At 35.9% G+C, this 14,239-nt stretch overlaps 1 long non-coding RNA gene across 1 annotated transcript in view; it reads left to right on the forward strand.

Moving 5' to 3' along the window:
• LOC134810022 (uncharacterized) overlaps positions 1 to 13,074 on the forward strand; it is a 51,156-nt gene extending 38,082 nt beyond the window's left edge. The window contains exon 3 of the long non-coding RNA XR_010157088.1: positions 11,252 to 13,074. This is a non-coding gene — a long non-coding RNA (uncharacterized LOC134810022). The remainder of the gene's footprint in view (positions 1 to 11,251) is intronic.
• The last annotated feature ends 1,165 nt before the right edge of the window (positions 13,075 to 14,239 follow it).

Raw genomic sequence — 14,239 nt, forward strand, 5'->3', positions numbered from 1 at the left:
ATTTGTTCTGGATGTTCCATCATAAGCATTGTCCTTTATAAAGAATGCCCTTTGTGATGGTTATGCTTTGCACAATATCATTTTAGTAACAAAATTAATACTTGTTGCAGTATATTAAATCTCAATGCAATGGGGGCCCAAGAGTGTGCAAGACAATTGTGAGACTGCAGTAAATCTTTTGGAATTGATCCATCTGATTAACCAAAGTAGACTAGGTTATATTGCAAAAAGATATATCAGTGTCTCAATTCAGCAAAGGGGTATTTCTGAGTTTGGCAACATTCTAGGCAGGCACCTTCCATGTATGCGTCCATGGTTCAGCTGCTTCTACCTTGTTCTTCCTCCATCTCAAATATGCATTCTTGGACACCACTAATGAGGAATAGACAGCATAGATAATTCACACTTTTCTGTTAAATACCTTGTGCTGCAAATGGCACAGATCACTTCTGCTTATGAGCCAATGGTGAATACTGGACATATGTTCCACTAACTCCAAGAGTCCAAGAGGGCTGAGAAATGTAGTCTATCCAGGTGCACAGAAAATTGAGTACTAGAAATATCTGCTACACTAATAGATGGGAAACTGAGATAATTTCCTAAATGAAGTCTTATTGGCATTAAGAAATTGATTCTGTTTTAACTATTGGGGTTTTTTTGGCTCTCATGATTTTGCATTTTATTTCATATAATCGTAAAATGTTGAGTCAATCCTGCCAGGGACTATACTACACTCTGATGGGAATTTAGGTAATTTTACATATGCATTGAATTCTTAGTCACTAACTTTAAAGATTATCTTATTTCTATTAAAAAATCATACAATCACATGTGATTGCATTATATACTATCTAGATGTCAAAGTATCTTATGTTTATTTTCTTCAGAACCCATATTTCTATACTGTATTTCCCACCATGTGTTCTATAGGAATGGAGCAGAATTAGGCATATAATGAGGCAGTGACAAACTAGATTTAGAACTTGTGTGAGGCAACTGTCTTTTCACTCTGCAGTACAGTATTCTCACAACACTCCCATCACAAAAGCGTTGTAAAAGCTGCTAACAATCAGCAGCCTTGCAAATTCTCAGTTTTAGGCATTAACTATAAATGCCATGGCGATATCTATGCAAAATTGCTTGCCATGTTTCACATTTCCTGACCAGCATCACTGGTCCCTCACACTCTCTGAACATAAAATAGAAAGATAATTAATATGTTTTATCCCATTAAGGAACATGTAATAAGAAACTTCTATTCTTATGTCTAATACCTTTATAGTATCTCATATCAAGAATTTGAGGTGCTATTTAGATTCCATGAGATTTCTTATGGGAAAAAAATCTCGGTTCTAAAATTATTTTGTTTTTATTTCTCCCTTTTTTTCCTGACTATAATATAAATGTTAAATTTATTTAAGTAATCCAAAGCACATATTTGTCCTTTGTAAAACTTTAATTGAAACAATTGTATAAAGGTATAAAGTGCATTTCCATATGTGTATTCATTGTGTAATGATCAAATAAGCATAATGATTTAGGGGTAACGTATCTGGCTAGTGAGCATGCACCCATTCTGGACACAACTTCTCTGGGCAGGACTGCTTATTCTTGGGGGCAGGGTCAACACAGGCTCCAGCGTCAGGTTGCTGGACCGATGATCCCAGAGGCTAGGGTCTGCAGTTTCTAGGATATGGAAGGCATAGCGCCTCCTAGACAGCTTGTTCTCTAGGTATAGGAAGCTGTGGCAGCTCAGTGAGTGCACTATGATGCATGAATGTGGTGTCAATGTAGCATGGACTCAGGAATGGAAAGATGTAGTGGCTACTGGCTCCTGAAACAGGATGCACTTTAGCCGTGACTCCAGTGTCAAGATGACACCATACAGGTGCAGGTTGGGTCATGGAGTAAGGAGTGGGGCACAGTGTGGGCTTCTTCTCTGGCACAGTGCAGAGGTGTGGGTGCAAGGCAGCTCCCAAAACTAAGCTCAGTGCCTGTGGGGACTACAGGGTTCTCCATTAGCAAAGACTGCAGGTGTTTGCAATGTTGGCGGGGCTGCTGGGAGCCTCCTGCCTGCCTACCTTTTCTGTCTTGGGGAAAGTGCCTTCTTTCTCTGAGTTGAACCTGGCTGGGAATAAGATGTGGCAGAGGCAGGCTGTTTCCTTTTCTACTTCAGACCCTCCCTAAAGGTCTCCTTCCTTTATGCATTTTATCGTTCCAACACTGTACTCCATCACTCTCAAACACTCCAATTCAAATGTGTTGGTTTAATTGTTGTTTTGATCCTTTATATGGGGGTAGGAATGTCAGGCTCCTCCATTCAGCCATCTTTCTCCACCCATGTAAATTTTATTTTTCTTGATTTTGTTGGAAGATTTATTTATATTTTTGTTGAAGAGATTTTTTTTTCCCAGAGAAAATTCAGGCAGTCATTTTAATTTCTTCCATTTTGTGTGTATTTGGCTGTAAAATTAATATTAAAATGCTCATAAATCACATGCTTTATTTATTTATTTATTTATTTACTTACTTACTTACTTACTTATTTTGAGACACAGTCTCGCTCTGTCACCCAGGCTGGAGTGCAGTGGCAGAATCTCGGCTCACTGCAACCTCTGCCTCTCAGATTCCAGCAATTCTCCTGCCTTAGCCCCCTAAGTAGCTGGGACTACAGGCACATACCAACACACTCAGCTAATTTTTGTATTTTGAGTAGAGATGGGGTCTCACCATGTTGGCCAGGCTGGTCTCAAACTCCTGACATCAAATGATCCCCCAGCTTTGGCCTCCCAAAGTGCTAGGACTACAGTCGTGAGCCACGATGCCCAGCCTGATAAAATTGTTGTATCAAATGTTTGGTTAGGAAAATGTTAATGTAGGAAGAGAAAAAATAAATAAAATAAATTTAGATTTTTAAAGAATTATACGTTTTAAAATGTGTGGGTGGCATCTCTGACATATCAGATATTTGTTTTACTTTTTTTAATCCAGTAGTAAGATATACAATAATTTGACCCATTTTGCAATTCATGGGTTATTTTTCTCAATTATAAAGACAAACTCAGCTTGACACTGAATTTTCACTGGATTCTTACTAGGCTCACCCTTTTCCAAAAGACTTGGAAATATTTGTATTGATTTCAAATTTGCATAAGGTCTTCTTGAGAAACTGATATTGATGCTTTAATTTTAGAAGATTATTTAATTGTTCTTTCTGATATCATAATAATGATTCATTTTTGTAATAATGTTTCTTAAAACTTCATTTGAATTATATTTTGCCTGATAATTTTTTTCTTTATTTCTTCTAAAAAAAGCCAAAAAACGGGATACATGTGCAGAACGTGCAGGGTTGTCACATAGGCATACGTGTGTCGTGGTGGTTTGCTGCACCTATTGACCCATCCTCTAAGTTTCCTCTCCTCACCCACAACCCCCCAATAGGCCCTGGTGTGTGTTGTTCCCCTCCAAGTGTCCCTGTGTTCTTAATGTTCAACTCCAACTTATGACTGAGAACATGCAGTGTTTGATTTTCTGTCCCTGTGTTAGTTTGCTGAGGATGGTGACTTCCAGCTTCATCCATATCCCTGCAAGGACATGATCTCATTCCTTTTCATGGCTGCATAGTATTCCATGATTTAAATGTACCACATGTTTTTATCCAGTCTATCATTGATGGGCATTATGTTGGTTCCACGTCTTTGCTATTGTAAATAGTGCTGCAATAAACATACATATGCATGTGTATTTATAGTAGAATGATTTATATTCCTTTGGGTATATAACCAGTAATGGGATTGTTGGGTCAAATGGTATTTCTGGTTCTAGATCCTTGAGAAATTGCCATACTGACTTCCACAATGGTTGAACTAATTTACATTACCACCAACAGTGTAAAAGCATTCTTATTTCTTCACAGCCTAGCTTTTTAATAATCGTCATTCTGACTGGCATGAGATGTTATCTCATTGTGGTTTTGATTTGCATTTCTCTGATTATCAGTGATGTTGAGCTCTTTTCATATGTTTGTTGGCCATGTAAATGTCTTCTTTTGAGAAGTGTTTGTTCTCATCCTTTGCCCGCTCTTTGATGGGGTTGTTTGTTTTTTCTTGTAAATATGTTTAAGTTCCTGGTAAATTCTGGATATTCGACCTTTGTCAGAAGGGTAGATTGCAAAAATTTCCTCCCATTCTGTAGGTTGCCTGTTCACTCTGATGATAGTTTCTTTTGCTGTGCAGAAGCTCTTTAGTTTAATTAGATTCCATTTGTTAATTCTGGCTTTGGGTGCAATTGATTTTTGCATTTGTCATGGAGTCTTTGCCCATGCCTGTGTCCTGAATGGTATTGCCTAGGTTTTCTTCTAGGGTTTTTATGGTTTTGGGTTTTACATTTGAGTCTTTAATCCGTCTTGAGTTAATTTTTGTATAAGGTGTAAGGAAAGGGACCATTTTCAGTTTTCTGCATATGGCTAGCCAGTTTTCCCAGAATAATTTAATTAATAGAAGGTCCTTACCCCATTGCTTCTTTTTGTCAGATTTGTTGAAGATCCGATGGTTGTAGATTTGTGGTGTTATTTCTGAGGTCTCTGTTCTGCTCCATTGGTCTATATGTCTGTTTTAGTACCAGTACCTTGCTTTTTTGGTTACTGTAGCCTTGTAGTGCAGTTTGAAGTCATGTAGTGTGAAGCCTCCAGCTTTGTTCTTTTTGGCTAGTATTGTCTTGGCTATATGGGGTCTTCTTTTATTCCATATGAAATTTAAAATAGTTTGTTCTAATTCTGTGAAGAATGTCAATGGTAGTTTGATGGGAATAGGATTGAATCTATAAATTACTTTGGGCAGTATAGCCATTTTCATGATACTGATTCTTCCTATCCATGAGGATGGATTTTTTTTCCATTTGTTTGGATCCTTTCTGATTTCCTTGATAAGTGGTTTGTAGTTCTCCTTAAAGAGGCCTTTCACATCCCTTGTTAGCTGTATTCCTAGGTATTTTATTATCTTTGCAGTGATTGTGAATGGGCATTAATTCATGATTTGGCTCTCTGCTTGCCTATTGTTGGTGTAAAAGAATGCTTGTGATTTTTGCACATTGATTTTGTATCCTGAGACTTTGCTAAAGTTGCTTATCAGTTCAAGAAGTTTTTGGACTGAGATGATGGGGTTTTCTAAATATAAAATCATGTCATCTTCAAACAGAGACAACTTGACTTTCTTTCTTATTTGACTACCCCTTATTTCTTTTTCTTGCCTGATTGCCCTGGCCAGAACTTCCAATACTATGTTGAATAGGAGTGGTAAGAGAGGGCATGCTTGTCTTGTACCAGTTTTCAAAGAGAATGCTTCTAGTTTTTGCCCATTCAATATGATATTGGCTGTGTGTTTGTCATAAATAGCTCTTATTATTTTGAGATAAGTTCCATCAATACCTAGTTTTTGAGAGTTTTTAACATGAAGGGATGTTGAATTTTATTGAAGGCCTTTTCTGCATCTATTGAGATAATCATGTGGTTTTTGTGCATGTCTTTAGTCCCAGCTACCTGGTAGGCTGAGGTGGGAGAATCACCTGAGCCCAGGTGGTTGAGACTGCAGTGAGCCGAGATCATGTCACAGCAGTCTGGCCTGGGCAACACAGTGAGACCCTGTCTAAAAAAAAAAAAAAAGAAAAGAAAAGAAAAGAAATCCATGTAAAGTGTTAATCTGGTAGATATCATAGATAAAAACACTTTAAAATGCAATCAACTTAACGTAAGAATAATATACTTCTATTTTTTAATCAGAATTTTGTTTTATTTTTTTCCTAATATATAGATCCTAACAATCAAAATGTTGTAATAATTAGCTTGAGAATGTACAAGGAGATGAATGTCTTTATAAATTCCATGACTAACTTATGGAACATCATTTTTTATAAATTAAGTTGGAGATACTTCGATTCAAGAAAACAGATGTTTCCATCAACTTCAGTAGAAACAGAGTTCGACTTGAGAATAAGAACTCTTTTTAATCTTATGACCAGGAATGTACTGAAAGTCAATTGTGTCATAAAGATCATCAAAGTCTCAGTGGATTGTTTTGTTTTCATTTAAAATCCTGGACTTTATATCTAGTATTAATCAGCAGGAGTGAAGAAAGGTGAAAACAGCTTTCTGTTTAGCTTCTATTAATCATTTCAAATCATTTTTTCTCAATTTCCTTAGGGAAACTATAGGTTTGAAACAATGTGGGGTTACCCCTACTCTCTCTCCTATATACTTTTATTATTATTATCATTATTTTTTCTTTTTGAGATAGAGCCTCACTGCATCACCCAGGCTGGAGTGCAGTGGCACAATCTCAGCTCACTGCAACCTCCACTTCCTGGGTTCAAGTGATCCTCCTGCCTCATACTCCTGAGTAGCTGGGACTACAGGCATGTGACAGTATGCCCCATTTATTTTTGTATTTTTAGGTACAGATGGGGTTTTACCATGTTGGCCAGGCTGGTCTTGAACTCCTGACCTCAAGTGATCCACCTGGCTAGGCCTCCCAAAGTGCTGGGATTACAGGCTTGAGCCACTGCACCTGCAACACTTTTATTGGTAAACCGTTGAAATAATTGACAGCTCACATGCTTTTTAAAAGAAGATAGTAATTAAAAGCAACACACTTCCAGCAGACCATCTGCTGTCCACAAACATCATAGAAAGCCATCCTAAACTTGAAATGACGGTTTAAGTTAAGAGCAGTTTATCTCTCAAGTTTTAGTGAGGGAGAAACAATTTTTTTATATCTACTTAAGAAATAGCACAGATTTTAAAATAATATTGAAAGAAGGCTTAGAGATCTTAATAAACACAGTATGGGTAAGCTTAAATACTATCTTTTATCTTATAAATATATATTTCAAATATTTCAAAATAAATAACAAAGAAAGCTTCCTGTTGTCTGTTGTCCCCAGGTTATCGGCCTGTTTTTATTCTCTTTTCCTTTGGGATTTTCTAAGATGTCTGTTTACCTGAAGGGGCCATTTTAATAAGGAGCTATCAGCACTTTGTTTTTTTAACAAGCTATCTCATAAACAAAACTATTTTGTTTCCATGTGAACCTAAAATTATTAAGATTTAGGCCATGAACCTACTTTTTTCAATTAAAAGATATTTTGCCTTTTTATTAGGCCAATATACTACTGAACTGAATGCCTTTTCAAAATACAACTTAAATTGCTCTTTTATTGGCAGTGTTTAAATGATGCATGGTATTAGATGTTAGAGTTTGTTGTGAAAATTAATTGGATACTTCTAAATACGTGGTTGCTTTATCACTTTCACTCTTGTAAAAATGAGATGTTGATTTTTACTGAATCTTCTTGATATTAAATCTTTAGCATAAATGATTCAAATTCCTTGTCATCTAATAGAGCTTACTGTTTAATACACAAGACAATTTTTGGTGTCAAAAATAATATGATCTAGTGAACTTGGTATAGTGGTCTCTTCTCTTTAGTAAACTATGACAAATTTACATTTTAGCATAAGTAGACTTTCAATTTCTGTCTCCTTTCAGTATTTTGCTGTAGTAGCAAAATAGTTTCTTAGCAAGGGAAGAAAAAGGATTAACTTGACTAAAACCCAGTTAAAATGCAAATGAAATGAATTTCTGGGCAATAAAGCATGCATTAAGCTGGAACCCTAATGAAGATAATAGTAAAAAGCCCCTAGAATATTTTATGCACCTCTATCTACTTCATCTTTATGCTCATTCAGATGTAAGACTTCCAATCATTTTAGAGGCTTTGCATTTCTGTTTGCCACAAACATGATTAACAGCTTTATTGCTCCATTTTATCCAGAGACATTCTCGGACCTACTTCATTTTGCTCACTGAAAACCAAACCATGAAAGCAGAAAAAAAAAAAATCATATCTTGTTTCGAAGATTTATGTTCATTTCATAGGAATTGCTAAAAGTCAGTATATAAAGGTGGTATATAAATTGGCTAAGTACCATGAAGTATCAAAAGAATGTTTACATGGAAAACCAGAGAAAATTTAATGTTTATGTAACATTAACATCTGAATTATTAGGATAGAAATAAGAGGGGATGGTTTTGTCAGAGGCATTTGAACCACAGCGACTCCATCTTGAGTAGGGGATGGGTAAAATAAAGCTGAGAACTGCTGGGCTGCATTCCCAGTGAGTTAGGCATTCTGACTCACAGGATGAGATAGGAGATTGGCACAAGACACAGGTCATAAAGAGCTTGCTGATAAAACAGGTTGCAGTAAAGAAGCTGGCCCAAATCTACCAAAACCAAGATGGCAACAAAAGTGACCTCTAGTCATCCTCACTGCGCATTATATGCTACTTACAAGGCATTCACATGCTAAAAGATACTCCCACCAGTGCCCTCACAGTTTACAGATACCATGTCAACTCCAGGAAGTTACCCTATGTGGTCTAAAAAGGGGAGGAACCCTCAGTTCCCAGAATTACTCTCCCCTTTGCCAGAAAACTCATGAGTAATCTACATCTTGTTTAGCATATGATCAAGAAATAACCATAAAAATGGGCAACCAGCAACCCTCGGTACCGCTTTGCCTATGGAGTGGCCACTCTTATTTCTTTACTTTCTTAATAAACTTGTTTTCACTTTATGGAATTGCCTGGAAATCTTTCTTGTGCAAGATTCAAGAACCGTCTCTTGGGATCTGGATCAGGACCCCTTTCCTGTAACAGTTTCTTCCTATAAAAAGAGACATTGATCCCTGTTATCACCCTGTAGGTAGAGCTTAGCCACTTGTGGGCTGAGGAGAAGAGTCTTTTCATATTGCTGATGGATTTTGCTGAGCCAGGTACCCTTTCTGAGGAGACAAACCACAGTTTAAGCAAACACAACTAGGTCATTTCTTTTACCTTGTTAGACCTATTCACATTTTGCTCAAAGGCTTTTTAAAAATTCAGAGGATTTTAATATATTATCCTATAAAATAATTGTATAATCTATTATTATAATAGATCATAAAAGAGTATGGTTATTATGGAGTAAGTACTATTCCAGAATCATAAAATGTTAATAAGCGGTCAAGGTCAAGAAAATATAGGATAGGTTGAGAGTTAAATCTACAGAAGCTGGCACATTGTGAGTTGAAATAGCTGCAAAAGATTCATGAAGTCTATTCCATGCCAAGAACAGTATCCCTGAAACTAATTTAAATAATTAGTTTTACTATTTTCATGTTCATCCTTTAGAAAGCATATGGTATAGCCTCAATGATTATAGCAATAAAAAAGGACCATTTGCTAGTCATAGCAATGCTGTGACTACGAGATGTGAGGTCAAATAGAGCACAAGAAAGTAGTCTTGAAACTAAAAGCCATAGAAATATGTCATTTAATGTGCATTATCCACTTTTATGTGCAGTATGCTTTTGATATTGAAAAAAAAGTATTTTGGCCTTGACTATATGTTTTCATCTATCAGAGAGAAAAAAAAAAGTCATTGAATTAGCTGGGGCAAATGAATTACTGAGAGGGTGGCCCCATCTACTTATTCTATTTGATAGACAATCTGTGAAATCTCTTTCTGAAGCCAGAAGATTAACTTTGGTAACTGCTTCATGAGTCAACGATCCTTTATCGAGTACATGCTCTGTCCTTTAGGAAATACAAAGTGCATTGCTGCCTGATGACTCAGATGGCACTTTAAATAGCTCAGGAAATGGAACTCTTTTATTGTCCTTGTTAAATTATTCTTTCTACAGTTAGAGTTGAAATGTTATTCTACCATAAAATATGTACCTATATACTCATTTATATTCATATAATCATAGAGTGCTTAATCTTAGCTTCTTCGGAACAATTAGTTCTATTCGAGTTGTGCTGGGGGTCATGCTCTTTCCTGCTGTTTCTACCTGCTCTATGTCTACCTTCTTTCTGCGTTCTTCCCCATTATTTCAGAGAAGAGTCCTCACATGAATAAGACTTTATTTTGCTTATCCGAAGCAGCAGAGCTTTGTCTCTGTGAAATGTTTCTACTTTGAATGTGTAATGTAACTTCTATTCTTTATGTTTCTCTACTATTTCATTCCTTAGTGGTGGTGGGAACAAGCTACATTATGAGTGAATTCTTGATATGTAGGTTATTGGCTTGGAGACCAGAGGTGAGAGCGCTTGACTAAACACCAACGCCATTCTTGATTGCCTGACTCTTTTCCCCACTCACATCCTTACATGTCTAATATCACTGCATTTGTTGGAGAACTTCTGCCCTTCATTCACTGTTATATATCCTTCTGGTAAACAATCCAATCAAGGTGCCAGTGTCATCATGCTCATCCTCTATGCTGTTAATCAGCTGGATGAGCATAGGATCAGGCATAATTATTATGACAAAAATTGATGCACAGAATTTGAATCAAATTATATCTCAGGGAGGTTGTAGAAATGTATGCTATTCAATACAGAGGCTTTAGGCGTAAAAGCATAAACAACATTACTTAAAATTAAGATACAGATAATTCTTTCAATTAATAAAAATTGAGTAATACTTACAATTTGGTAAGTTCTGAAAAGGAAAAGAGTGCTGTGCTACTAATAACTTTTTCCTTGCCACAATGTTTTCCACACATTTGAGACTTTTAACGAACACTAGATATAGTTAGGTCAATTGCTTTGAGATTTCACTATATTGGATAACATATGTGTTAATGGGAGTAGTTTAAAAATATTATGATAATAATAACAATCAACTTATAAAACCTTCCTGGTGATTTTTAAAAATTCTTAATCAATTTTATTACTCAATAGCCAGTAAAGTTAAATTTAACACAGACATCCAATTTCAAATATCTGATATAAATTATAATGCTATGCTAATATATGGGATATAAATTAAAGCCTAAGTGATATATTTAATTCAAGATATTCTTTGCAGCAATAGCATATGATTGCCATGGAATCCCATTACAGTTAACAACAGGAAGCTTTCATGTGCCTATCAGAAGAACATGAGAATTGTTTCTATGAGCCCCTTTCTGCTTGTAGCATTCTCAAACCCTTTCCCCTGCCCACACCATTCACATGCCTACCTCCTACAGCCATCTGTGCCTAACACCTGATTCAGACCCTTCTGCATACACCCATCCAAACAATACTGATGCCTGTGACGGGGGGCCTTTCCATAATACTCACAAGGTCAGTGTCTTACAGTGCCCGGCATCATGGGAATTCCAGACATTTTCACTGATGTATTTTGTCTTCTCTTTTTCACAGCTACCTTCTTTTACCATGAGTTTCAGCCCTCCCCACAGAAAAAGTCTGTGTCAGATTTTCAGGTGCCCTAAGCCTTAAAGCTTCTACCTATTATCTACTTTGATCTGGATCAGAGTGGGAGAATGGAATCTTTTCTTCTCAAAACACACAGCATTGGGGTGGATAACAATCCCTGATGGATGTTCATCTTCCCAACATGCCTGGACTGTGGGCAGGATCATTCAAACAGTGGAGTGACAGGGAGGTGAGGATTGTCCGGGAAGCCATTCATGCTAACCTCACTAATATAAACAAGTTTTCAAGACCCCCACGTTCAGGGACCTGGAAGAGAAGCCACGTATGAAACTGTTCCAAATTAGGCAAAAAGGTGAGCTGTTTCTAAGCCTATACTGAGAGAGAAACTTAAATGGAAGAAAAAATAGTCCAGAGGCTTTAAATGTGTAAATGAGTGAGTTGTATAATAGTGGATGTTGAGACAACCTAACAGAGTTAATACTTTGAGGGAAAGAGGCGAGAAACAGAGCCTAAAATGATTGGAGTCAAATAATTGTCACCATTAGTTCAAATATTTATATTTTAATACGTGGTTAAGATACTCGGGAGGGAATCCAGGTGCTTCTGTACTACCTACTTTGGTTGTTCTTTTCCCTTGACTCTGTTACAACTACTTTTTCTTCTCACTTAACTGTTCTGCATTTTTTCCTACCTTCACTCTCTCTCATGGACTTAGCTAACAGCCTCAAGAATGCTTTCTCTCTATGAAATGTGTCTTCTAATTTTAATTTGTTTGTGTTCTTTGTGTTAATATGTCACTTACATCATTAATGGTGATAATTTACATCGAACATTCTAAATGAGATGTATGTGAGTTATTAACTGGAATCTTTTGACTGTATTGTGGTAAAGTATGGTGAAAACCTGTATTTAGAAAGATTTTATAGTAAGGGACCTTCATTTTTAATGATTAATGAAAGAGAAAAAACAATATACTGATCCTCCACAGGAATTTACATTTAATTGGTAAAAACTTACATCAAATAATATCTTCAAACCCCACTGATGTTTGTGTTTAAAGTACAGTGAAGGATTTAGAATGTCCCCACTCGACTCTCCTATAAATAAGTGTGAGGCAGGTTTTGGTCATGATTGTAATAGAGATAGAGATATAACTCTTTTGTTTGACATATGTAGTATTGCCATGTGCTAAAGTATGAAATGAGATCTGGAGAGATCTTCTGATTAACAAATGGTTTTTGAAATTTTAATGGTAAGATATAAATTATGTTGTAACAGAATTTTTAAGAGAGCAGTAACTTCTAACATTTAATCATATAATATTTTGCTTCAAAAATAGGATAACAGATTAATTGATTTCATGAGCAAATGAATCCTAGTCAAATGTGCGTGGTTTACACAGAACCATCCAGGGTGGTCCAGGAGATGAGAATTTTCTCCTCTATAAGCATTCTTTTCTGCCATGCTTGCCTGTACATGGACATTTGTAGAAACATTTTTATTTTGACTTACCTATTTGCTTAAAATTTTCTATTGTATTTATTTTTGGAAGTAGAATGTTAATGTTATACAAATAATCTAATAATTTTGGCAAACATACAATCAAAGTAGGGGGATAGTATAGAGTTAAAGCATGGCCGTAAGAATACAATTCAAAAAGTGGTATTTTATCTCCTTATTAATATTCATCATTTAACACTGATTAAATGTAAACACAATTAGTCCCACAATTTGTAATATCTAATTTTGCTTTTTAGTACTATAAATGTGGAGGAGTTTCACTCTTTTGTTTAATGTTATTCATTTACAAAATAAAAATTTAAATTAATAGTCTGGCTGGATTATTGAATTTTTTAACATAACACTATTTGAGAATATAGCCTACTCTTATAAACTTTTTAACATTGTACAAGGTTTTTAAATATATAATGTCCTTCTTTTGCTCTCATTTTGCCTGCTATCTTTCTTTGGTGTAACTTGTTCTAATGTGTGTGGAAGCTATACTTTTTAATAAAATCTTCCATGTAGCCATCTTTCTTCATTTTTATTCACAGGTATTTTGAATAAGAAAGTTTTTTAATAATGTATTTATAGAACTGTTTCAATCCATCCATACCACATGGAGAATGCCTTGGGATAAGATTTAAATTTATTTTAATAAAATATTGGTAATATTAATCATTGTCTAATCCAACTCAGTTTTTGTTTCTGCAATGTAAAACTCTGTAACTTAAAAGCCACTTTATGGGACACCTGTTTTATACCATTTCTGATCTCCTTTTTCCCCCTCCCTCTGGTAATCCAAATGTTGCTGTGGTAAGCCACTCTACATGGGCTGTAGTCTACCTAGTCACCACCTGACATGCCTTGCTATATGTCAGGATCCTATGCTGCTTGTTCTAGAATGTATTTGAGAGTTCCAAAATGCATTTTATGTAGGTTCTTTGGGATAGAGCAAGATATTAAAAAGCTCAACATTGTATCATTGGTCCTTACTCCTCCTTGGATTTATACATCTTAGTAAGTAAAAGAAAAGCACATAAGTCCTCTACTTCACACTCTACTTTGTAGATAACCTATGTGAAGAGAGTTGGAACCAGAAATGGCCCTAAAAAGTAGATCCTAAGGATCAGAGTTCACACATGAATTACTAAGGAGCTGAGCTGAGCTCCTTAGTAATTCATGTGTGAAGGAGGTAAGTGTGTGGTGGTAAAGTCTGGCATTCAGTGTAATACAAGTATTGTGACTTTTACTTGTGCTTAATGAGGATGGTGTAAATAGGAAAGTAAGCCATTGTGATGCTCATTTGCTGGGCACTTGACCTGTATGGGAGAAAGAAGTAAAGATGACACGCTGACTTTGTTTAACTGATTGGAACATTTTTAAAAATTAAAATGTTAGACTCAGAGCAGCAACATTCAACTAAATGCATACTGAGGAGGATATAAGGTCTCTAAGGTAACTTTTAAGCAG

This window comes from Pan troglodytes, chromosome 4 (genome assembly GCF_028858775.2).
Source record: "Pan troglodytes isolate AG18354 chromosome 4, NHGRI_mPanTro3-v2.0_pri, whole genome shotgun sequence".
Taxonomy (NCBI): domain Eukaryota; kingdom Metazoa; phylum Chordata; class Mammalia; order Primates; family Hominidae; genus Pan; species Pan troglodytes.